This window comes from Coregonus clupeaformis, chromosome 33 (genome assembly GCF_020615455.1).
Source record: "Coregonus clupeaformis isolate EN_2021a chromosome 33, ASM2061545v1, whole genome shotgun sequence".
Lineage (NCBI taxonomy): Eukaryota > Metazoa > Chordata > Actinopteri > Salmoniformes > Salmonidae > Coregonus > Coregonus clupeaformis.
In genome coordinates this window covers 4,000,352-4,023,616 of record NC_059224.1, presented here as the reverse complement: position 1 = coordinate 4,023,616, position 23,265 = coordinate 4,000,352, and the positions used below count along the sequence as shown (strand labels likewise).

Here is a 23,265-nt window from a genome sequence, read left to right as displayed (position 1 = left end):
CCAATGAGAGACAGTAGGTGTTAATGCTGAGGGCCAAGGGGAGATTGGGTGTTAATGCTGAGGGCCAAGGGGAGACAGTAGGTGTTAATGCTGAGGGCCAAGGGGAGACAGTAGGTGTTAATGCTGAGGGCCAAGGGGAGACAGTAGGTATTAATGCTGAGGGCCAAGTGGAGACAGTAGGTGTTAATGCTGAGGGCCAAGGGGAGACAGTATGTGTTAATGCTGAGGGCCAAGTGGAGACAGTAGGTGTTAATGCTGAGGGCCAACGGGAGACAGTAGGTTTTAATGATGAGGGCCAAGGGGAGACAGTAGGTGTTAATGCTGAGGGCCAAGGGGAGAGAGTAGGTGTTAATGCTGAGGGCCAAGGGGAGACAGTAGGTGTTAATGCTGAGGGCCAAGGGAAAAATAGGTGTTATTGCTGAGGGCCAAGGGGAGACAGTAGGTGTTAATGCTGAGGGCCAAGGGAGACAGTAAGGTGTTAATGATGAGGGCCAAGGGGAGACAGTAGGTGTTAATGCTGAGGGCCAAGTGGGAGACAGTAGGTGTTATTGCTGAGGGCCAAGGGGATACAGTAGGTGTTAATGCTGAGGCCAAGGGGAGACAGTAGGTGTTAATGATGAGGGCCAAGGGGAGACAGTAGGGTGTTAATGCTGATGGCCAAGGGGAGACAGTAGGTGTTAATGCTGAGGGCCAAGGGGAGACAGTAGGTGTTAATGCTGATGGCCAAGGGGGAGACAGTAGGTGTTAATGCTGAGGGCCAAGGGGAGACAGTAGGTGTTAATGCTGAGGGCCAATGAGAGACAGTAGGTGTTAATGCTGAGGGCCAAGGGGAGACAGTAGGTGTTAATGCTGAGGGCCAAGAGAGACAGTAGGTGTTAATGCTGAGGGCCAAGGGGAGATTGGGTGTTAATGCTGAGGGCCAAGGGGAGACAGTAGGTGTTAATGCTGAGGGCCAAGGGGAGACAGTAGGTGTTAATGCTGAGGGCCAAGGGGAGACAGTAGGTATTAATGCTGAGGGCCAAGTGGAGACAGTAGGTGTTAATGCTGAGGGCCAAGGGGAGACAGTATGTGTTAATGCTGAGGGCCAAGTGGAGACAGTAGGTGTTAATGCTGAGGGCCAACGGGAGACAGTAGGTTTTAATGATGAGGGCCAAGGGGAGACAGTAGGTGTTAATGCTGAGGGCCAAGGGGAGAGAGTAGGTGTTAATGCTGAGGGCCAAGGGGAGACAGTAGGTGTTAATGCTGAGGGCCAAGGGGAGAAAGTAGGTGTTATTGCTGAGGGCCAAGGGGAGACAGTAGGTGTTAATGCTGAGGGCCAAGGGGAGACAGTAGGTGTTAATGATGAGGGCCAAGGGGAGACAGTAGGTGTTAATGCTGAGGGCCAAGTGGAGACAGTAGGTGTTATTGCTGAGGGCCAAGGGGATACAGTAGGTGTTAATGCTGAGGGCCAAGGGGAGACAGTAGGTGTTAATGATGAGGGCCAAGGGGAGACAGTAGGTGTTAATGCTGAGGGCCAAGGGAAGACAGTAGGTGTTAATGCTGAGGGCCAAGGGGAGACAGTAGGTGGTAATGCTGAGGGCCAAGGGGAGACAGTAGGTGTTAATGCTGAGGGCTAAAGGGAGACAGTAGGTGTTAATGCTGTGGGCCAAGGGGAGACAGTAGGTGTTAATGCTGAGGGCCAAGGGGAGACAGTAGGTGTTAATGCTGAGGGCCAAGGGGAGACAGTAGGTGTTAATGCTAAGGGAAAAGGGGACACAGTATGTGTTAATGATGAGAGCCAAGGGGAGACAGTAGGTGTTAATGCTGAGGGCCGATGAGAGAAAGTAGGTGTTAATGCTGAGGGCCAAGGGGAGACAGTAGGTGGTAATGCTGAGGGCCAATGAGAGACAGTAGGTGTTAATGCTGAGGGCCAAGGGGAGACAGTAGGTGTTAATGCTGAGGGCCAAGGAGAGACAGTAGGTGTTAATGCTGAGGGCCAAGGGGAGACAGTAGGTGTTAATGCTGTGGGCCAAGGGGAGAAAGTGGGTGTTAATGATGAGGGCCAAGGGGAGGCAGTAGGTGTTAATGCTGAGGGCCAAGGGGACACAGTAGGTGTTAATGATGAGGGCCAAGGGGAGACAGTAGGTGTTAATGCTGAGAGCCAAGGGGAGACAGTACGTGTTAATGATGAGGGCCAAGGGGAGACAGTACGTGTTAATGATGAGGGCCAAGGGGAGACAGTAGGTGTTAATGCCGAGGGCCAACTGGAGACAGTAGGTGTTAATGCTGAGGGCCAAGGGGAGACAGTGGGTGTTAATGCTGAGGGCCAAGGGGAGACAGTAGGTGTTAATGCTGTGGGCCAAGGGGAGAAAGTAGGTGTTATAGATGAGGGCCAAGTGGAGACAGTAGGTGTTAATGCTGAGGGCCAAGGGAAGACAGTAGGTGTTAATGATGAGGGCCAAGGGGAGACAGTAGGTGTTAATGCTGATGGCCAAGGGGAGACAGTAGGTGTTAATGCTGAGGGCCAAGGGGAGACAGTAGGTGTTAATGCTGAGGGCCAAGGGGAGACAGTAGGTGTTAATGCTGAGGGCCAAGGGGAGACAGTAGGTGTTAATGCTGATGGCCAAGGGGAGACAGTAGGTGTTAATGCTGAGGGCCAAGGGGAGACAGTAGGTGTTAATGCTGAGGGCCAATGAGAGACAGTAGGTGTTAATGCTGAGGGCCAAGGGGAGACAGTAGGTGTTAATGCTGAGGGCCAATGAGAGACAGTAGGTGTTAATGCTGAGGGCCAAGGGGAGATTGGGTGTTAATGCTGAGGGCCAAGGGGAGACAGTAGGTGTTAATGCTGAGGGCCAAGGGGAGACAGTAGGTGTTAATGCTGAGGGCCAAGGGGAGACAGTAGGTGTTAATGCTGAGGGCCAAGTGGAGACAGTAGGTGTTAATGCTGAGGGCCAAGGGGAGACAGTATGTGTTAATGCTGAGGGCCAAGGGGAGACAGTAGGTGTTAATGATGAGGGCCAAAGAAGTCAGTAGGTTTTAATGCTGAGGGCCAAGGGGATACAGTAGGTGTTAATGATGAGGGCCAAGGGGAGCCAGTAGGTGTTAATGCTGAGGGCCAAGTGGAGACAGTAGGTGTTAATGCTGAGGGCCAAGGGGAGACAGTGGGAGTTAATGCTGAGGGCCAAGGGGAGACAGTAGGTGTTAATGCTGAGGGCCAAGGGGAGACAGTAGGTGTTAATGATGAGGGCCAAGGGGAGACAGTAGGTGTAAATGCTGAGGGCCAAGTGGAGACAGCAGGTGTTAATGCTGAGGGCCAAGGGGAGACAGTAGGTGTTAATGATGAGGGCCATGGGGAGACAGTAGGTGTTAATGCTGAGGGCCAAGTGGAGACAGTAGATGTTATTGCTGAGGGCCAAGGGGATACAGTAGGTGTTAATGCTGAGGGCCAAGGGGAGACAGTAGGTGTTAATGATGAGGGCCAAGGGAAGCAGTAGGTGTTAATGCTGAGGGCCAAGGGGAGACAGTGGGTGTTAATGCTGAGGGCCAAGTGGAGACAGTAGGTGTTAATGCTGAGGGCCAAGTGGAGACAGTATGTGTTAATGCTGTGGGCCAAGGGGAGAAAGTAGGTGTTAATGATGAGGGCCAAGGGGAGACAGTAGGTGTTAATGCTGAGGGCCAAGTGGAGACAGTAGGTGTTAATGATGAGGGCCAAGGGGAGACAGTATGTGTTAATGATGTGGGCCAAGGGGAGAAAGTAGGTGTTAATGATGAGGGCCAAGGGGAGACAGTAGGTGTTAATGCTGAGGGCCAAGGGGAGACAGTAGGTGTTAATGATTAGGGCCAACGGGAGACAGTAGGTGTTAATGCTGAGGGCCAAGGGGAGACAGTAGGTGTTAATGATGAGGGCCAAGGGGAGACAGTAGGTGTTAATGCTGAGGGCCAAGTGGAGACAGTAGGTGTTAATGCTGAGGTCCAAGTGGGAGACAGTAGGTGTTAATGCTGAGGGCCAAGGGGAGTCAGTAAGTGTTATTGCTGAGGGCCAAGGGGAGACAGTAGGTGTTAATGCTGAGGGCCAAGGGGAGGCAGTAGGTGTTAATGATGAGGGCCAAGGGGAGACAGTAGGTGTTAATGCTGAGGGCCAAGTGGAGACAGTAGGTGTTATTGATGAGGGCCAAGGGGATACAGTAGGTGTTAATGCTGAGGGCCAAGGGGAGACAGTAGGTGTTAATGCTGAGGGCCAAGGGGAGACAGTAGGTGTTAATGATGAGGGCCAAGGGGAGACAGTAGGTGTTAATACTGAGGGCCAAGGGGAGACAGTAGGTGTTAATGATGAGGTCCATGGGGAGACAGTAGGTGTTAATGCTGAGGTCCAAGGGGAGACAGTAGGTGTTAATGCTGAGGGCCAAGGGGAGACAGTAAGTGTTATTGCTGAGGGCCAAGGGGAGACAGTAGGTGTTAATGCTGTGGGCCAAGGGGAGAAAGTAGGTGTTAATGCTGAGGGCCAAGGGGAGACAGTAGGTGTTAATACTGAGGGCCAAGGGGAGACAGTAGGTGTTAATGATGAGGGCCATGGGGAGACAGTAGGTGTTAATGCTGAGGGCCAAGGGGAGACAGTAGGTGTTAATGATGGGGGCCAAGGGGAGACAGTAGGTGTTAATGCTGAGGGCCAAGGGGAGACAGTAGGTGTTAATGCTGAGGGCCAACGGGAGACAGTAGGTGTTAATGATGAGTGCCAAGGGGAGACAGTAGGTGTTAATGCTGAGGGCCAAGGGGAGACAGTAGGTGTTAATGATGAGGGCCAAGGGGAGACAGTAGGTGTAAATGCTGAGGGCCAAGTGGAAACAGTAGGTGTTAATGCTGAGGGCCAAGGGGAGACAGTAGGTGTTAATGCTGAGGGCCAAGAGGAGACAGCAGGTGTTAATGCTGAGGGCCAAGGGGAGACAGTAGGTGTTAATGATGAGGGCCAAGGGGAGACAGCAGGTGTTAATGCTGAGGGCCAAGGGGAGACAGTAGGTGTTAATGATGAGGGCCATGGGGAGACAGTAGGTGTTAATGCTGAGGGCCAAGTGGAGACAGTAGATGTTATTGCTGAGGGCCAAGGGGATACAGTAGGTGTTAATGCTGAGGGCCAAGGGGAGACAGTAGGTGTTAATGATGAGGGCCAAGGGAAGCAGTAGGTGTTAATGCTGAGGGCCAAGGGGAGACAGTGGGTGTTAATGCTGAGGGCCAAGGGGAGACAGTAGGTGTTAATGCTGAGGGCCAAGTGGAGACAGTAGGTGTTAATGCTGTGGGCCAAGGGGAGAAAGTAGGTGTTAATGCTGAGGGCCAAGGGGAGACAGTAGGTGTTAATGCTGAGGGCCAAGTGGAGACAGTAGGTGTTAATGATGAGGGCCAAGGGGAGACAGTATGTGTTAATGATGTGGGCCAAGGGGAGAAAGTAGGTGTTAATGATGAGGGCCAAGGGGAGACAGTAGGTGTTAATGCTGAGGGCCAAGGGGAGACAGTAGGTGTTAATGATTAGGGCCAAGGGGAGACAGTAGGTGTTAATGCTGAGGGCCAAGGGGAGACAGTAGGTGTTAATGATGAGGGCCAAGGGGAGACAGTACGTGTTAATGCTGAGGGCCAAGTGGAGACAGTAGGTGTTAATGCTGAGGTCCAAGTGGAGACAGTAGGTGTTAATGCTGAGGGCCAAGGGGAGTCAGTAAGTGTTATTGCTGAGGGCCAAGGGGAGACAGTAGGTGTTAATGCTGAGGGCCAAGGGGAGGCAGTAGGTGTTAATGATGAGGGCCAAGGGGAGACAGTAGGTGTTAATGCTGAGGGCCAAGTGGAGACAGTAGGTGTTATTGATGAGGGCCAAGGGGATACAGTAGGTGTTAATGCTGAGGGCCAAGGGGAGACAGTAGGTGTTAATGCTGAGGGCCAAGGGGAGACAGTAGGTGTTAATGATGAGGGCCAAGGGGAGACAGTAGGTGTTAATACTGAGGGCCAAGGGGAGACAGTAGGTGTTAATGATGAGGGCCATGGGGAGACAGTAGGTGTTAATGCTGAGGGCCAAGGGGAGACAGTAGGTGTTAATGCTGAGGGCCAAGGGGAGACAGTAAGTGTTATTGCTGAGGGCCAAGGGGAGACAGTAGGTGTTAATGCTGTGGGCCAAGGGGAGAAAGTAGGTGTTAATGCTGAGGGCCAAGGGGAGACAGTAGGTGTTAATACTGAGGGCCAAGGGGAGACAGTAGGTGTTAATGATGAGGGCCAAGGGGAGACAGTAGGTGTTAATGCTGAGGGCCAAGGGGAGACAGTAGGTGTTAATGCTGAGGGCCAAGGGGAGACAGTAGGTGTTAATGCTGAGGGCCAAGGGGAGACAGTAGGTGTTAATGCTGAGGGCCAAGGGGAGACAGTAGGTGTTAATGATGAGGGCCAAGGGGAGACAGTAGGTGTTAATGCTGAGGGCCAAGTGGAGACAGTAGGTGTTAATGCTGAGGGCCAAGGGGAAGTAGGTGTTAATGCTGAGGCTGCCAAGGAGACAGTGGTGTTAATGCTGAGGGCCAAGGGAGACAGTTGCTGGGGCCAAGGGAGACAGTAGGTGTTAATGCTGAGGCCAAGGGGAGAAAGTAGGTGTTGCTGTGGGCCAAGGGGAGACAGTAGGTGTTAATGCTGAGGGCCAAGGGAGACAGTAGGTGTTAATGATGAGGGCCAAGGGGAGACAGTAGGTGTTAATGCTGAGGGCCAAGTGGAGACAGTAGGTGTTATTGCTGAGGGCCAAGGGGATACAGTAGGTGTTAATGCTGAGGGCCAAGGGGAGACAGTAGGTGTTAATGATGAGGGCCAAGGGGAGACAGTAGGTGTTAATGCTGAGGGCCAAGGGAAGACAGTAGGTGTTAATGCTGAGGGCCAAGGGGAGACAGTAGGTGGTAATGCTGAGGGACAAGGGGAGACAGTAGGTGTTAATGCTGAGGGCTAAAGGGAGACAGTAGGTGTTAATGCTGAGGGCCAAGTGGAGACAGTAGATGTTAATGCTGAGGGCCAAGAGGAGACAATAGGTGTTAATGATGAGGGCCAAGGGGAGACAGTAGGTGTTAATGCTGAGGGCCAAGTGGAGACAGTAGGTGTTAATGCTGTGGGCCAAGGGGAGACAGTAGGTGTTAATGCTGAGGGCCAAGGGGAGACAGTAGGTGTTAATGCTAAGGGAAAAGGGGACACAGTATGTGTTAATGATGAGAGCCAAGGGGAGACAGTAGGTGTTAATGCTGAGGGCCGATGAGAGAAAGTAGGTGTTAATGCTGAGGGCCAAGGGGAGACAGTAGGTGGTAATGCTGAGGGCCAATGAGAGACAGTAGGTGTTAATGCTGAGGGCCAAGGGGAGACAGTAGGTGTTAATGCTGAGGGCCAAGGAGAGACAGTAGGTGTTAATGCTGAGGGCCAAGGGGAGACAGTAGGTGTTAATGCTGTGGGCCAAGGGGAGAAAGTGCGTGTTAATGATGAGGGCCAAGGGGAGGCAGTAGGTGTTAATGCTGAGGGCCAAGGGGACACAGTAGGTGTTAATGATGAGGGCCAAGGGGAGACAGTAGGTGTTAATGCCGAGGGCCAAGTGGAGACAGTAGGTGTTAATGCTGAGGGCCAAGGGGAGACAGTGGGTGTTAATGCTGAGGGCCAAGGGAGACAGTAGGTGTTAATGCTGTGGGCCAAGGGGAGAAAGTAGGTGTTATAGATGAGGGCCAAGTGGAGACAGTAGGTGTTAATGCTGAGGGCCAAGGGGAGACAGTAGGTGTTAATGATGAGGGCCAAGGGGAGACAGTAGGTGTTAATGCTGATGGCCAAGGGGAGACAGTAGGTGTTAATGCTGAGGGCCAAGGGGAGAAAGTAGGTGTTAATAATGAGGTCCAAGGGGAGACAGTAGGTGTTATTGCTGAGGGCCAATGGGAGACAGTAGGTGTTATTGCTGAGGGCCAAGGGGATACAGTAGGTGTTAATGCTGAGGGCCAAGGGGAGACAGTAGGTGTTAATGATGAGGGCCAAGGGGGAGACAGTAGGTGTTAATGCGTAGGGCCAAGGGGAGACAGTAGGTGTTAATACTGAGGGCCAAGGGGAGACAGTAGGTGTTAATGATGAGGGCCAAGGGGAGACAGTAGGTGTTAATGATGAGGGCCAAGGGGAGACAGTAGGTGTTAATGCGTAGGGCCAAGGGGAGACAGTAGGTGTTAATACTGAGGGCCAAGGGGAGACAGTAGGTGTTAATGATGAGGGCCAAGGGGAGACAGTAGGTGTTAATGATGAGAGCCAAGGGAAGACAGTAGGTGTTAATGCTGAGGGCCAAGGGGAGACAGTAGGTGTTAATGCTGAGGGCCAAGGGGAGACAGTAGGTGTTAATGCTGAGGGCCAATGAGAGACAGTAGGTGTTAATGCTGAGGGCCAAGGGGAGACAGTAGGTGTTAATGCTGAGGGCCAATGAGAGACAGTAGGTGTTAATGCTGAGGGCCAAGGGGAGAGTGGGTGTTAATGCTGAGGGCCAAGGGGAGACAGTAGGTGTTAATGCTGAGGGCCAAGGGGAGACAGTAGGTGTTAATGCTGAGGGCCAAGGGGAGACAGTAGGTGTTAATGCTGAGGGCCAAGGGGAGACAGTAGGTGTTAATGCTGATGGCCAAGGGGAGACAGTAGGTGTTAATGCTGAGGGCCAATGAGAGACAGTAGGTGTTAATGCTGAGGGCCAATGGGAGACAGTAGGTGTTAATGCTGAGGGCCAATGAGAGACAGTAGGTGTTAATGCTGAGGGCCAAGGGGTGAGTGGGTGTTAATGCTGAGGGCCAAGGGGAGACAGTAGGCGTTAATGCTGAGGGCCAAGGGGAGACAGTAGGTGTTAATGCTGAGGGCCAAGGGGAGACAGTAGGTGTTAATGCTGAGGGCCAAGGGGAGACAGTAGGTGTTAATGCTGAGGGCCAAGGGGAGACAGTAGGTGTTAATGATGAGGGCCAAGGGGATACATTAGGTGTTAATGATGAGGGCCAAAGGGAGAGTGGGTGTTAATGCTGAGGGCCAATGAGAGACAGTAGGTGTTAATGCTGAGGGCCAAGGGGAGACAGTAGGTGTTAATGCTAAGGGAAAGGGGAGACAGTTAGGTGTTAATGTTGAGGTCCAAGGGAGACAGTAGGTGTTAATGCTGAGGGCCAAGGGGAGACAGTAGGTGTTAATGCTGAGGGCCAAGGGGAGACAGTAGGTGTTAATGCTGAGGGCCAAGGGGATACATTAGGTGTTAATGATGAGGGCCAAAGGGAGAGTGGGTGTTAATGCTGAGGGCCAATGAGAGACAGTAGGTGTTAATGCTGAGGGCCAAGGGGAGACAGTAGGTGTTAATGCTAAGGGAAAGGGGAGACAGTAGGTGTTAATGTTGAGGTCCAAGGGGAGACAGTAGGTGTTAATGCTGAGGGACAAGGGGAGACAGTAGGTGTTAATGCTGAGGGCCAAGGGGAGACAGTAGGTGTTAATGCTGAGGGCCAAGGGGAGACAGTAAGTGTTAATGATGAGGGCCAAGGGGAGACAGTAGGTGTTAATGCTGAGGGCCAAGGGGAGAGTCCGTGTTAATGCTGAGGGCCAAGGGGAGACAGTAGGTGTTAATGCTGAGGGCCAAGGGGAGACAGTAGGTGTTAATGCTGAGGGCCAAGGGGAGACAGTAGGTGTTAATGCTGAGGGCCAAGGGGAGACAGTAGGTGTTAATGCTGAGGGCCAAGGGGAGACAGTAGGTGTTAATGATGAGGGCCAAGGGGAGACAGTAGGTGTTAATGATGAGGGCCAAGGGGACACAGTAGGTGTTAATGCTGAGGGCCAAGGGGAGACAGTAGGTGTTAATGCTGAGAGCCAAGGGGAGACAGTAGGTGTTAATGCTGAGGACCAGGGGGAGACAGTAGGTGTTAATGCTGAGGGCCAAGGGGAGACAGTAGGTGTTAATGCTGAGGGCCAAGGGGAGACAGTAGGTGTTAATGATGAGGGCCAAGGGGAGACAGTAGGTGTTAATGCTGAGGGCCAAGGGGAGACAGTAGGTGTTAATGCTGAGGGCCAAGGGGAGACAGTAGGTGTTAATGCTAAGGGCCAAGGGGAGACAGTAGATGTTAATGCTGAGGGCCAAGGGGAGACAATAGGTGTTAATGATTAGGGCCAAGGGGAGACAGTAGGTGTTAATGCTGAGGGCCAAGTGGAGACAGTAGGTGTTAATGCTGTGGGCCAATGAGAGACAGTAGGTGTTAATGCTGAGGGCCAAGGGGAGACAGTAGGTGTTAATGCTGAGGGCCAAGGGGAGACAGTAGGTGTTAATGCTGAGGGCCAAGGGGAGCCAGTAGGTGTTAATGCTGAGGGCCAAGGGGAGACAGTAGGTGTTAATGCTGAGGGCCAAGGGGAGACAGTAGGTGTTAATGATGAGTGCCAAGGGGAGACAGTAGGTGTTAATGATGAGGGCCAAGGGGAGACAGTAGGTGTTAATGATGAGGGCCAAGGGGAGACAGTAGGTGTTAATGCTGAGGGCCATTGAGAGACACCACCACACTTAATGCTTTTTTCTTTTTCTCTCACTCTCTCCACCCTCTACTCTCTCCCTCCTCCCTCCTCTCTCCACAATCTCTCTCTCCTCTCTAATTTCTCTCCTCTGTCCTCTCTCTCTCTTCTCTCTCCTCTCTCTCCTATCATTCCTCTCTCTCTTCTCTCTTTTATCTCTCCTCTTTCTCGACTCTCTCCTCTCTCTCCTCTCTCCCCTCTCCCCTCTATCTCCTCTCTCCTCTTTCTCCCCTCTCTCCCCTCTCCCCTCTCTCTCCTCTGTCCTTTCTCCTCTCTCTCTCCACTCTCTCTCTTCTCTCTCTTCTCTCTCTCTTCTCTCTCCTCTCTTCTCTCACTCTCTCCCTCTCCTCTCTCTCTCCTCTCTCCCCTCTCTCCCCTCTCCCCTCTCTCTCCTCTGTCCTTTCTCCTCCCTCTCTCCACTCTCTCTCTTCTCTCTCTCCTCTCTCTCCTCTCTCCCCTCTCTCCCCTATCCCCTCTCTCTCCTCTCTCTCCACTCTCCTCTCTCTCTCCTCTCTCCTCTATCTCCTCTCTCCTCTCTCTCCTCTCTCCTCTCTCTCTCTCTCTCCTCTCTCCTCTCTCTCCTCTCTCTCTCCTCTATCTCCTCTCTCCTCTCTCTCCACTATCCTCTCTCTCTCCTCTCTCCTCTATCTCCTATCTCCTCTCTCTCCTCTCTCCCCTCTCTTCTCTCTCCTCTCTCTCCTTTCATTTCTCTCTCTCCTCTCTCTCCTCTCCTCTCTCTCCCCTCTCTCTCCTCTATCTCCTCTCTCCTCTCTCTCCTCTCTCTTATATCTCCTCTCTCCTCTGTCCTCTCTCCCCTCTCTCTCCTCTCTCCTCTCTCCTCTCTCTCCTCTCTCCCCTCTATCTCCTCTCTCCTCTCTCTCCTCTCTCTCTCCTCTCTCTCCTCTCTCCTCTATCTCCTCTCTCCTCTCTCTCTCCACTCTCCTCTCTCTCTCTCCACTCTCCTCTATCTCCTCTCTCCCCTCTCTCCCCTATCCCCTCTCTCTCCTCCTCTCCTCTCTCTCTCCTCTCCTCTCTCTCTCTCCTCTCTCCCTCTCTCCTCTCTCCTCTCTCTCCTCTCTCTCTCTCTCTCTCTCCTCTCTCTCCACTATCCTCTCTCTCTCCTCTCTCCTCTATCTCCTCTCTCCTCTCTCTCCTCTCTCCCCTCTCTTCTCTCCCCTCTCTCTCCTTTCATTTCTCTCTCTCCTCTCTCTCCTCTCCTCTCTCTCCCTCTCTCTCCTCTATCTCCTCTCTCCTCTCTCTCCTCTCTCTTATATCTCCTCTCTCCTCTCTCCTCTCTCCCCTCTCTCTCCTCTCTCTCCTCTCTCTCCTCTCTCCCTCTATCTCCTCTCTCCCTCTCTCTCCTCTCTCTCTCCTCTCTCTCCTCTCTCCTCTCATCTCCTCTCTCCTCTCTCTCTCCACTCTCTCTCTCTCTCTCCACTCTCCTCTATCTCCTCTCTCCTCTCTCTCCTCTATCTCCTCTCTCTCCTCTCCCTCTCTCTCTCCTCTCTCCCCTCTCCCCTCTCTCTCCTCTCTCCCCTCTCTCTCTCCACTCTCCTCTCTCTCTCCTCTCTCCTCTATCTCCTCTCTCCTCTCTCTCCTCTCTCCTCTCTCTTCTCTCCCCTCTCTCTCCACTCTCCCCTCTCTCTCCTCTCTCCTCTATATCCTCTCTCCTCTCTCTCCACTCTCCTCTCTCCTCTCTCTCCTCTCTCCTATCTGTCTTTCTCTCTTTCTCACATATACACACCTTCTCCTTCCCCCCTCTAAATATGTTGCCAGTCTGGCCAGTGAGGCCAGTCTCTCTCCTACAGCTCTGAAGAACACTGTTTGGTCACACTTTGGGCTCTTTTAAATCTGTTAAGCTGAAGAGATAGAAATGTAAAGGTAATTTCCAATTGACCCAACATATGAAGCGTTTACCATGAATTTCAATCACGCTATAACTCTGAATTCCACCATGCGGATTGAATAGAGCCCTTTATTTGGATAGTCTGTATAGTCCATCTGTAGATGCTCTACATTATATCAACAAACTATCTGTTGATTAGCAACTGCTGCATAAGGTTACGGTTAGGGTTAGGTTTAGAATAAGGGTTAGGGTTAGGGTTAGGGTTACGGTTAGGGTTAGGTTTAGAATAAGGGTTAGGGTTAGGGTTAGGGTTAAGGTTAGGGTTAGGTTTAGAATAAGGGTTAGGGTTAGGGTTAGGGTTAAGGTTAGGGTTAGGTTTAGAATAAGGGTTAGGGTTAAGGTTAGGGTTAGGTTTAGAATAAGGGTTAGGGTTAGGGTTAGGGTTAGGGTTAAGGTTAGGGTTAGGTTTAGAATAAGGGTTAGGTTTAGGGTTAGGGTTAAGGTTAGGGTTAGGTTTAGAATAAGGGTTAGGGTTAGGGTTAAGGTTAGGGTTAGGTTTAGAATAAGGGTTAGGGTTAAGTTTAGGTTTGGGTTTAGAATAAGGGTTAAGGTGACGGTCAGGTTTAGAATAAGGGTTAAGGTTAGGGCTAGGTTTAGAATATAAAATCAAATCAAATCAAATTTTATTGGCCACATGCGCCAAATACAACAGGTGCAGACATTACAGTGAAATGCTTACTTACAGCCCTTAACCAACAGTGCATTTATTTTTAATAAAAAAGTAAAATAAAACAACAACAAAAAAGTGTTGAGAAAAAAAGAGCAGAAGTAAAATAAAATAACAGTAGGGAGGCTATATATACAGGGGGGTACCGGTGCAGAGTCAATGTGCGGGGGCACCGGCTAGTTGAGGTAGTTGAAGTAATATGTACATGTGGTAGAGTTAAAGTGACTATGCATAAGTAATTAACAGAGTAGCAGCAGCGTAAAAAGATGGGGTGGGGGGGCAGTGCAAATAGTCCGGGTAGCCATGATTAGCTGTTCAGGAGTCTTATGGCTTGGGGGTAGAATCTGTTGAGAAGTCTTTTGGACCTAGACTAGGCACTCCGGTACCGCTTGCCGTGTGGTAGCAGAGAGAACAGTCTATGACTAGGGTGGCTGGGAGTCTTTGACAATTTTGAGGGCCTTCCTCTGACACCGCTTGGTATAGAGGTCCTGGATGGCAGGAAGCTTGGCCCCAGTGATGTACTGGGCCGTACGCACAACCCTCTGTAGTGCCTTGCGGTCGGAGGCCAAGCAGTTGCCATACCAGGCGGTGAAGCAACCAGTCAGGATGCTCTCGATGGTGCAGCTGTAGAATTTTTTGAGGATCTGAGTACCCATGCCAAATCTTTTCAGTCTCCTGAGGGGGAATAGGCTTTGTCGTGCCCTCTTCACGACTGTCTTGGTGTGTTTGGACCATGATAGTGAAGAACTGGACAAAACAACAAGACACTGGCTGAACTTCCCAGCTACCTGGCCCTACTCATCCCATTCTCCAGACAGACAGTGAGGCAGGATGCTGGGTCTGTGGTGCGTGGGTGCCCGACTGGGCATTCTCACTCTGGTGCTGTGCTGCACACTGGCTCCCTTACCTGCACACGCATACATCTATGCTCATTACAGCAATATGACCAACATGTTGTTTGAGGACCTGTCTGCCTCGTTTGGATCATCACTACCCAAAGAGGGACTAATGGGTGTGTTAGTAGAGTCCCGTCCACTCAACGGCTGCACTCCGATAAAACCTCCACCACCTCGGCCCACATCTAGTGATCCCAACACTACCACTACTAAGTACATAGTCCTCATCCGACGCTGTGACTGCAATTTTGATATCAAGGTGCTGCATGCACAGCTGGATTCAGTGCAGCCACCGTTCACAACGTGTACTCAGAGACTCTACTCAACATGTACTCAGAGACTCTACTCAACATGTACTCAGAGACTCTACTCAACATGTACTCAGAGACTCTCTAATGTACTCAGAGACTCTACTCAACATGTACTCAGAGACTCTACTCAACATGTACTCAGAGACTCTACTCAACATGTACTCAGAGACTCTACTCAACATGTACTCAGAGACTCTACTCAACATGTACTCAGAGACTCTACTCAACATGAACTACAGCAATGAAACCATTGCAGAAGAGATTGAGATCCCCTCAGTATTCACCAGCTACTACACCTCCCAAATTCTCAGGACCTTCATCATTCCTGAACAAGGGGCCTATGTGATCCTCAAGCCGGAATTTGCCTTCCCACTCTCGTACTATCTCATCCCCTTCACCGGATTGGTGGGCATGATCATCCTTGTGATGGTTGTCTTCCTGATTGTGCGTTGTGTGCAGTACAGGAAAAGGATGAGGAAAAATAGGCTGACCAAGTTCACTAAAGGTGATGAATATGATGTTTGTGCTATTTGTCTGGATGAAGAGGGAGACAAACTGCGAGTTTTGCCTTGCTCACACGCGTACCACAGCAAGTGTGTGGATCCCTGGCTTACAGGGACTAAGAAAACTTGCCCTGTGTGCAAACAACGTGTAACCCGGCCCAATCCGGAGTACTCTGAGTCCGAGTCTGAGGATGAGAGGGCAAGTGGTCGAGACGAAGAGGGGGGGGAGGGCGAAGCTGACACCGAGCGCACCCCTCTGCTCCGCCCCTCCAACCCAGGCTTCCCCTCTGGCAATCCAGGGGCCTATTCTGCCACTGTCACTACAGTAACCACCGCCCAGTGCCTAGGCTCTCCCACTCACTGTGACTCGCCCATCCTGGGATATGAGGGAGGAGTCAGACTCTGATACTGAGGAGGGAGGGGTGGACTCCCACCCCTCAGACGATGACACTGCCCAGCTCATTGGTAGGGGCACAGTGGGGGTCTGAGAGCCTGGAGGCAGCTGAGATTAAATTACTTTGTGCTAGCTGAAAAGATCCAGTCTTGTCACCCAGTGTGTTTTTATCACACTAAAAAGTTTAACTGGTTTATGGAGCTGTCGCTCAGCCATAGACTTTCTAGAACACTATTGTCACTTAGATTTTTACATATTTTATCAATGTTGCTAGCTCTAAGATGTTAATATAAAGCCACGATTCTGCTACATTTTAGCAGTCCTTTTTAAACCTGTCTAAAACATGAGGCACACATTGATAAGTACAGTAAATCAGTTAAACAGAGACGAAGAGGCGGGGGGAGGGCGAAGCTGACACCGAGCGCACCCCTCGGCACCTTCCGGAGACATTTGAAACCCCACCTCTTTAAGGAATACCTGGGATAGGATAAAGTAATCATTCTACCCCCCCCTTACCCCATCCCACTGGCTATAAGGTGAATGCACCAATTTGTAAGTCACTCTGGATAAGAGCGTCTGCTAAATGACGTAAATGTAAATGTAAATGTATAGTTCGTTGGTGATGTGGACACCAAGGAACTTGAAGCTCTCAACCTGTTCCACTACAGCCCCGTCGATGAGAATGGGTTAAGCTTAAGGTTAGGTTAAGAATAAGGGTTAGGGTATGGGTTAAGGTTAGGGCTAGGGTTAAGGTGATGGTTAGGTTTAGAATAAGGGTTAAGGATAGGGTTAGGTTTATAATAAGAGTTATTGTTACGGTTATGTTTAGAATAAGGGTTAGGGTTAGGTTAGGGTAAGGATAAGGGTTAAGGTTAGGGCTAGGGTTAAGCTTACGGTTGGATTTAGATTAAGGGTTAGGGTAAGGGTAAGGGTTAAGGTTAGGTCTAGGGTTAAGGTGATGGTTAGGTTTATAATAAGGGTAAGGGTTAAGGTGAGGGTTAGGGTTAGGATTATTAACATACTGAATTAATCGTCTGTTAATGGCAATAATCAATGACAATTTGCATATTAAATATACATATAAATTGGTAAACATATGCATAAATATAGCAGCAGTTAACAGGCATAGCCAGAAAGGGAGTGCAATAGTATGCTGCATGCTAGGCCGAAGCTACAACAGGCTAATTTATCAATCGCTACGTAGCATAGCATGGCAAACAAACAGTAGTCATATTTTCAGTGGGAGGCGGTGTGTGTGTGTGTGTGTGTGTGTGTGTGTGTGTGTGTGTGCACAGTGTGGTGCACATGTGCAGAGGCTTAAGGGACGGCCCCATGGGACATTTATCTTTCATCACTGTCATGGTGATTACATCCTCCCCTACACACACAGACACACACACACACACACACACACACACACACACACACACACACACACACACACACACACACACACACACACACACACACACACACACACACACACACACACACACACACACACACACACACACACACACACACATACCCACATACACACACATACCCACATACACACACACACACACACATACACACACACACACACATACCCACACACACACACACACACACACACACACACACACACACACACACACACACACACACACACACACACACACACACACACACACACACACACACACACACACACACACACACACATACACATACACACACACACACACACACACACACACACACACACACACACACATACACACACACACACACACACACACACACACACACACACACACACACACACACACACACACACACACACACACACACACACACACACACCCACACACACAGAGACACCCTCCCCTACATGATACTAGTCACCTGGCAGCGTTGAGCTTCCTATGAGAGGAGTCTGATAAATACTCAGTGTGTTTGTGTTCTGTTAGTGTGTGTGTTCTGTTAGTGTGTGTGTTCTGTTAGTGTGTGTGTTCTGTTAGTGTTAGTGTGTTCTGTTAGTGTTAGTGTGTTCTGTTAGTGTGTGTGTTCTGTTAGTGTGTGTGTGTGTTCTGTTAGTGTGTGTGTGTGTTCTGTTAGTGTTAGTGTGTTCTGTTAGTGTGTGTGTTCTGTTAGTGTGTGTGTTCTGTTAGTGTGTGTGTTCTGTTAGTGTGTGTGTTCTGTTAGTGTGTGTGTGTGTTCTGTTAGTGTGTGTGTTCTGTTAGTGTGTGTGTTCTGTTAGTGTTAGTGTGTTCTGTTAGTGTTAGTGTGTTCTGTTAGTGTGTGTGTTCTGTTAGTGTGTGTGTGTGTTCTGTTAGTGTTAGTGTGTTCTGTTAGTGTGTGTGTTCTGTTAGTGTGTGTGTGTGTTCTGTTAGTGTGTGTGTGTGTTCTGTTAGTGTGTGTGTTCTGTTAGTGTGTGTGTTCTGTTAGTGTGTGTGTGTGTTCTGTTAGGGTTAGTGTGTTCTGTTAGTGTTAGTGTGTTCTGTTAGTGTGTGTGTGTGTTCTGTTAGGGTTAGTGTGTGTTCTGTTAGTGTGTGTGTTCTGTTAGTGTGTGTGTGTGTTCTGTTAGGGTTAGTGTGTGTTCTGTTAGTGTGTGTGTGTGTGTTCTGTTAGTGTGTGTGTGTGTGTTCTGTTAGTGTGTGTGTGTGTTTTGTTTTTAGGGATAGCAGTGTGTTTAGACGACCCTGGGTGGCAACCAGCTCTTCTGTCCTTGTGTGTGTGTTGTGTGTGTGTTGTGTGTGTGTTGTGTGTGTGTTGTGTGTGTGTTGTGTGTGTTTGTGTGTTTAGCTCCACACGTCTCCGTCTTCCCTTTCCCCTCCCCTTTCTCCTCCCCTTTCCCCTCCCCTTTCTTCTCCCCTTTCCTCTCCCCCTTTCTCCTCCCCTTTCTCCTCCCCCTTTCTCCTCCCCTTTCTCCTCCTCTTCCCCTCCCCCTCCCCTTCACCCTCCCCTCCCCCCTCCCCTTCCCCCTCCCCCCACCCCTCCCCTTCACCCTCCCCTCCCCCCTCCCCTTCCCCCTCCCCCCACCCCTCCCCTTCACCCTCCCCCTCCCCCTCCCCTTCCCCCCTCCCCCCCACCCCTCCCCTTCACCCTCCCTCCCCCTCCCCTTCACCCTCCCCTCCCCCCTCCCCTTCCCCCTCCCTTTCCCCTCCCCTTTCTCCCCCTTTCCCCTCCCCTTTCTCCCCCCCCTTTCCCCTTTCCCCCCCTTTCTCCCCTCTGCCTCTGTTCTATTGATGTAGTGGACAATACAGAGGAGAAGGATAACCAGACGAGTCATTCCGGCTTCCCCTTAGATGTATTCTGGTAGTCAACTACACATGTGTGAATAAAGCTTTTTTTTTTTTACTCATTTGAATATCCAAATGTCTGATTATAAGGGCGGCATGCATGAGCACACTCCTTTAGGGGCAGACAGAGAGAGAGGGAGGGAGATGAAAGTAGTCTCCAACTAATGGTTGTGAGTCTGGCTCCACACATCACACACTCTGAAGACTGGTCTGTGTCCCAAATGGCACCCTATTCCCTAGATAGTACACTACTGTTGACCAGGGCCCTATGACACCCTATTCCCTAGATAGTACACTACTGTTGACCAGGGCCTTACAAAGGGCATATGGGATGCAGCCTGGGCTCGGAACACAGTGTAGAGCTGCATCAGTAAACAATGTGATTAACAAACCTAAAAATAACATTCTAGTCTTTCATTTTTTCAAATACATAAAAAACAGTTTATAAACATCCTCTCTGATCAAATGCTAATCCTCTTATTGAGTTTGAAGGAAACTCAGAGTTTAGTTCGAGTTTATTTAGAAGTTTGTGCTCCCAAAAAGTAATGTGGTGAGGATTGATTTATATAAAGAACATCTTTAAAACCTATAAATGTCTCTCTCTCTGCTCTGTTCTCTCTCTGCTCTGTTCTTTCTCTGCTCTGTTTTCTCTCAGTTGTTGTCTCTCTCTCTCTCTCTCTGTTTTCTCTCAGTTGGTGTGTCTCTCTCTCTCTGCTCTTGTTTAGGTCTCTGTTGTTGTGTCCCTCTCTCTCATTGTCTGAGACAGAGTTGATCATCACTCCAGGCAGAGAGGGCACCACAGTTCCAAGTGGAGGCGGAAAAATATCCTTGGGCTGGAGTTTTCCCTTTAACCACGTAAAACCCTGGACCCTAGCTATTCGGTATGACATGGTTATTAATCCGTCTGTCCCACAAGAGCACGTCTTTTTGGATTGGTTCAGAAAATCAATAAAGAATATATAAATAGTAGATTAGCCAGTACTTTTAAAACACACTCCAGTCGAAGTTGAAGTGTATCAGAATTGCAGACCTGGCAGCAGCAGTCCTTTAATATAACACCGTGTGTTTCAGAACACTACATTTATCATTCTAGAACAACACTGGGGAGTCATTCCATCCCTGCGTTCTGAGTACTGATTGAAACACACTGTATTTATCATCCGTGTCAGATATCAGCTCAGTGACAGGATCCTGGATACGAACTGGCAGAGAGACTGTTTCAGAGCTGTATAACACACACACACACACACATACACACACACACACACACACACACACACACACACACACTGTCCCATACCCATGTATAATAACCAGATGATATACTGTCAGTGTACTTATTTATGAATGGAGATGTGATGGCCTGGTCTGTTGGTCTCAATGTGTTGTATTCTGCCTCAGAACTCTGCTCTCATTGGATATCTCTTTGATTCAGCTTCAGAACTCTGCTCTCATTAGATATCTCTTTGATTCTGCCTCAGAACTCTGCTCTCATTGGATATCACTCTGATTCAGCTTCAGAACTCTGCTCTCATTGGATATCTCTTTGATTCTGCCTCAGAACTCTGCTCTCATTGGATATCACTCTGATTCAGCTTCAGAACTCTGCTCTCATTGGACATCTCTCTGATTCAGCTTCAGAACTCTGCTCTCATTGGATATCTCTCTGATTCAGCCTCAGAACTCTGCTCTAGAGTGCGTGTCTTATCAAGCATTCGTCACCTCCGTTTTGAGCGTGTCTCTTGTCTCCGTACTGCTGTGCTGTGCTACTTGGCTACGGTTTTTACTTTTTAAGACCGTTTAATCAATCTTCATTTAACACAATTTACCAACGTCTTAGTTATTTTTTGGTAATTTGTTTTTTCTTGCTCAACTTTTTTCATTCAACTTTTAACTCCGGACGCTTTATCTGGACATGGTTCTACAGGACCCTTTATCTGGACATGGTTCTACAGGACTCTTTATCTGGACATGGTTCTACAGGACGCTTTATCTGGACATGGTTCTACAGGACCCTTTATCTGGACACGGTTCTACAGGACCCTTTATCTGGACATGGTTCTACAGGACCCTTTATCTGGACATGGTTCTACAGGACCCTTTATCTGGACATGGTTCTACAGGACCTCCACCAGCCGAAGCTAAGTAGTAACATTAACCCTATGCCATCTAATTGCAGTCGCTGTACTCATAATATACAGGAGAACTATCGCCTTATGGTGAGGATAGCCGTGTTGCAAGCCCAGCTTCAGATGCAATCGTTAGGCAAGGGCAATGTAAGTAGGAAAGGATGAAACAGTGTCTGTGCCACCAGTAAGTACAGATAGTAGTATAAATCCCCCCCACACAGTCCCCGCAGCCGGACAATTTTCTCAAGGCTTCTGGAAAGAAATGCTGTCAGCATGCTCAACCGGTGTCGCTCATTCAGCCGACAGAAACTTTCAACCGGTTCTCCCCATTAAGAAACGAGTCAGAGTCAGAGGCAGAGACTTCTCAGGTCTCTCCTCCACCCGTTACGGGGTCTGAGTCTGAGGCCGAGCCTTCTCTGGTCTCTCCTCCACCCGTTACGGGGTCTGAGCCTTCTCAGGTCTCTCCTCCACCCGTTACGGGGTCTGAGCCACCGAAGCCTCCCACCATTAGCTCTGACAAATTGAAAACCCAAGTCATTGGCGACTCCATTACCTGCAATATTAGACTTAAAAAGAATCCTCCAGCGATCATACACTGTTTACCAGGGGGCAGGGCTACCGACGTAAAGGCTAATCTGAAGATGGTGCTGGCTAAGTCATAAACTGGTGAGTGTAGATGGTATAGGGATATTGTTATCCACGTCGGCACCAACGATGTTAGGATGAAACAGTCAGAGGTCACCAAGAGCAACATAGCTTCAGCGTGTAAATTAGCTAGAAAGATTTGTCGGCATCGAGTAATTGTCTCTGGCCCCCTCCCAGTTAGGGGGAGTGATGAGCTCTACAGCAGACTCGCACAACTCAATCGCTGGTTGAAAACTGTTTTCTGCCCCTCCTAAAATATAGAATTGTAGATAATTGGCCCTCTTTCTGGGACTCACCCACAAACAGGACCAAGACTGGCCTGCTGAGGATTGACAGACTCCATCCTAGCTGGAGGGGTGCTACAGGACCAAGCCTGGCCTGCTGAGGAGTGATGGACTCCATCCTAGATGGAGGGCTGCTACAGGACCAAGCCTGGCCTGCTGAGGAGTGATGGACTCCATCCTAGCTGGAGGGGTGTTACAGGACCAAGCCTGGCCTGCTGAGGAGTGATGGACTCCATCCTAGCTGGAGGGGTGCTACAGGACCAAGCCTGGCCTGCTGAGGAGTGACGGACTCCATCCTAGCTGGAGGGGTGTTACAGGACCAAGCCTGGCCTGCTGAGGAGTGATGGACTCCATCCTAGCTGGAGGGGTGCTACAGGACCAAGCCTGGCCTGCTGAGGAGTGATGGACTCCATCCTAGATGGAGGGGTGCTACAGGACCAAGCCTGGCCTGCTGAGGAGTGATGGACTCCATCCTAGCTGGAGGGGTGCTCTCATCTTATCTACCAACATAGACAGGGCTCTAACTCCTCTAGCTCCACAATGAGACAGGGTGCAGGCCAGGCAGCAGGCTGTTAGCCAGCCGGACAGCTTAGTGGAGTCTGCCACTAGCACAGTCAGCTTAGTGGAGTCTGCCACTAGCACAGTCAGCTTAGTGGAGTCTGCCACTAGCACAGTCAGCTTAGTGGAGTCTGCCACTAGCACAGTCAGCTTAGTGGAGTCTGCCACTAGCACAGTCAGCTTAGTGGAGTCTACCACTAGCACAGTCAGTGTAGTCAGCTCAGTCTGCCACTAGCACAGTCAGTTTGTGGTCCTGTAGCTAAGCTGGTAGAGCACAGCACTTGTAATGCCAAGGGTAGTGGGTTCGATCCCCGGGACCACCCATACACAAAAAATGTATGCACGCATGACTGTAAGTTGCTTTGGATAAAAGCGTCTGCTAATGCTAAATGGCATTTTATATATTACAGTGGGGGGAAAAAAGTATTTAGTCAGCCACCAATTGTGCAAGTTCTCCCACTTAAAAAGATGAGAGAGGCCTGTAATTTTCATCATAGGTACACGTCAACTATGACAGACAAATTGAGAAAAAAAAACCCAGAATATCACATTGTAGGATTTGTAATGAATTTATTTGCAAATTATGGTGGAAAATAAGTATTTGGTCACCTACAAACAAGCAAGATTTCTGGCTCTCACAGACCTGTAACTTTTTCTTTAAGAGGCTCCTCTGTCCTCCACTCGTTACCTGTATTAATGGCACCTGTTTGAACTTGTTATCAGTATAAAAGACACCTGTCCACAACCTCAAACAGTCACACTCCAAACTCCACTATGGCCAAGACCAAAGAGCTGTCAAAGGACACCAGAAACAAAATTGTAGACCTGCACCAGGCTGGGAAGACTGAATCTGCAATAGATAAGCAGCTTGGTTTGAAGAAATCAACTGTGGGAGCAATTATTAGGAAATGGAAGACATACAAGACCACTGATAATCTCCCTCGATCTGGGGCTCCACGCAAGATCTCACCCAGTGGGGTCAAAATGATCACAAGAACGGTGAGCAAAAATCCCAGAACCACACGGGGGGACCTAGTGAATGACCTGCAGAGAGCTGGGACCAAAGTAACAAAGCCTACCATCAGTAACACACTACGCCGCCAGGGACTCAAATCCTGCAGTGCCAGACGTGTCCCCCTGCTTAAGCCAGTATATGTCCAGGCCCGTCTG

The 23,265-nt window shown here is 49.8% G+C and overlaps 1 pseudogene; it reads left to right on the top strand.

The window, feature by feature from the left end:
* The first annotated feature begins 13,835 nt into the window (after positions 1-13,835).
* LOC121549206 lies at positions 13,836-15,389 on the top strand (annotated as a pseudogene).
* The last annotated feature ends 7,876 nt before the right edge of the window (positions 15,390-23,265 follow it).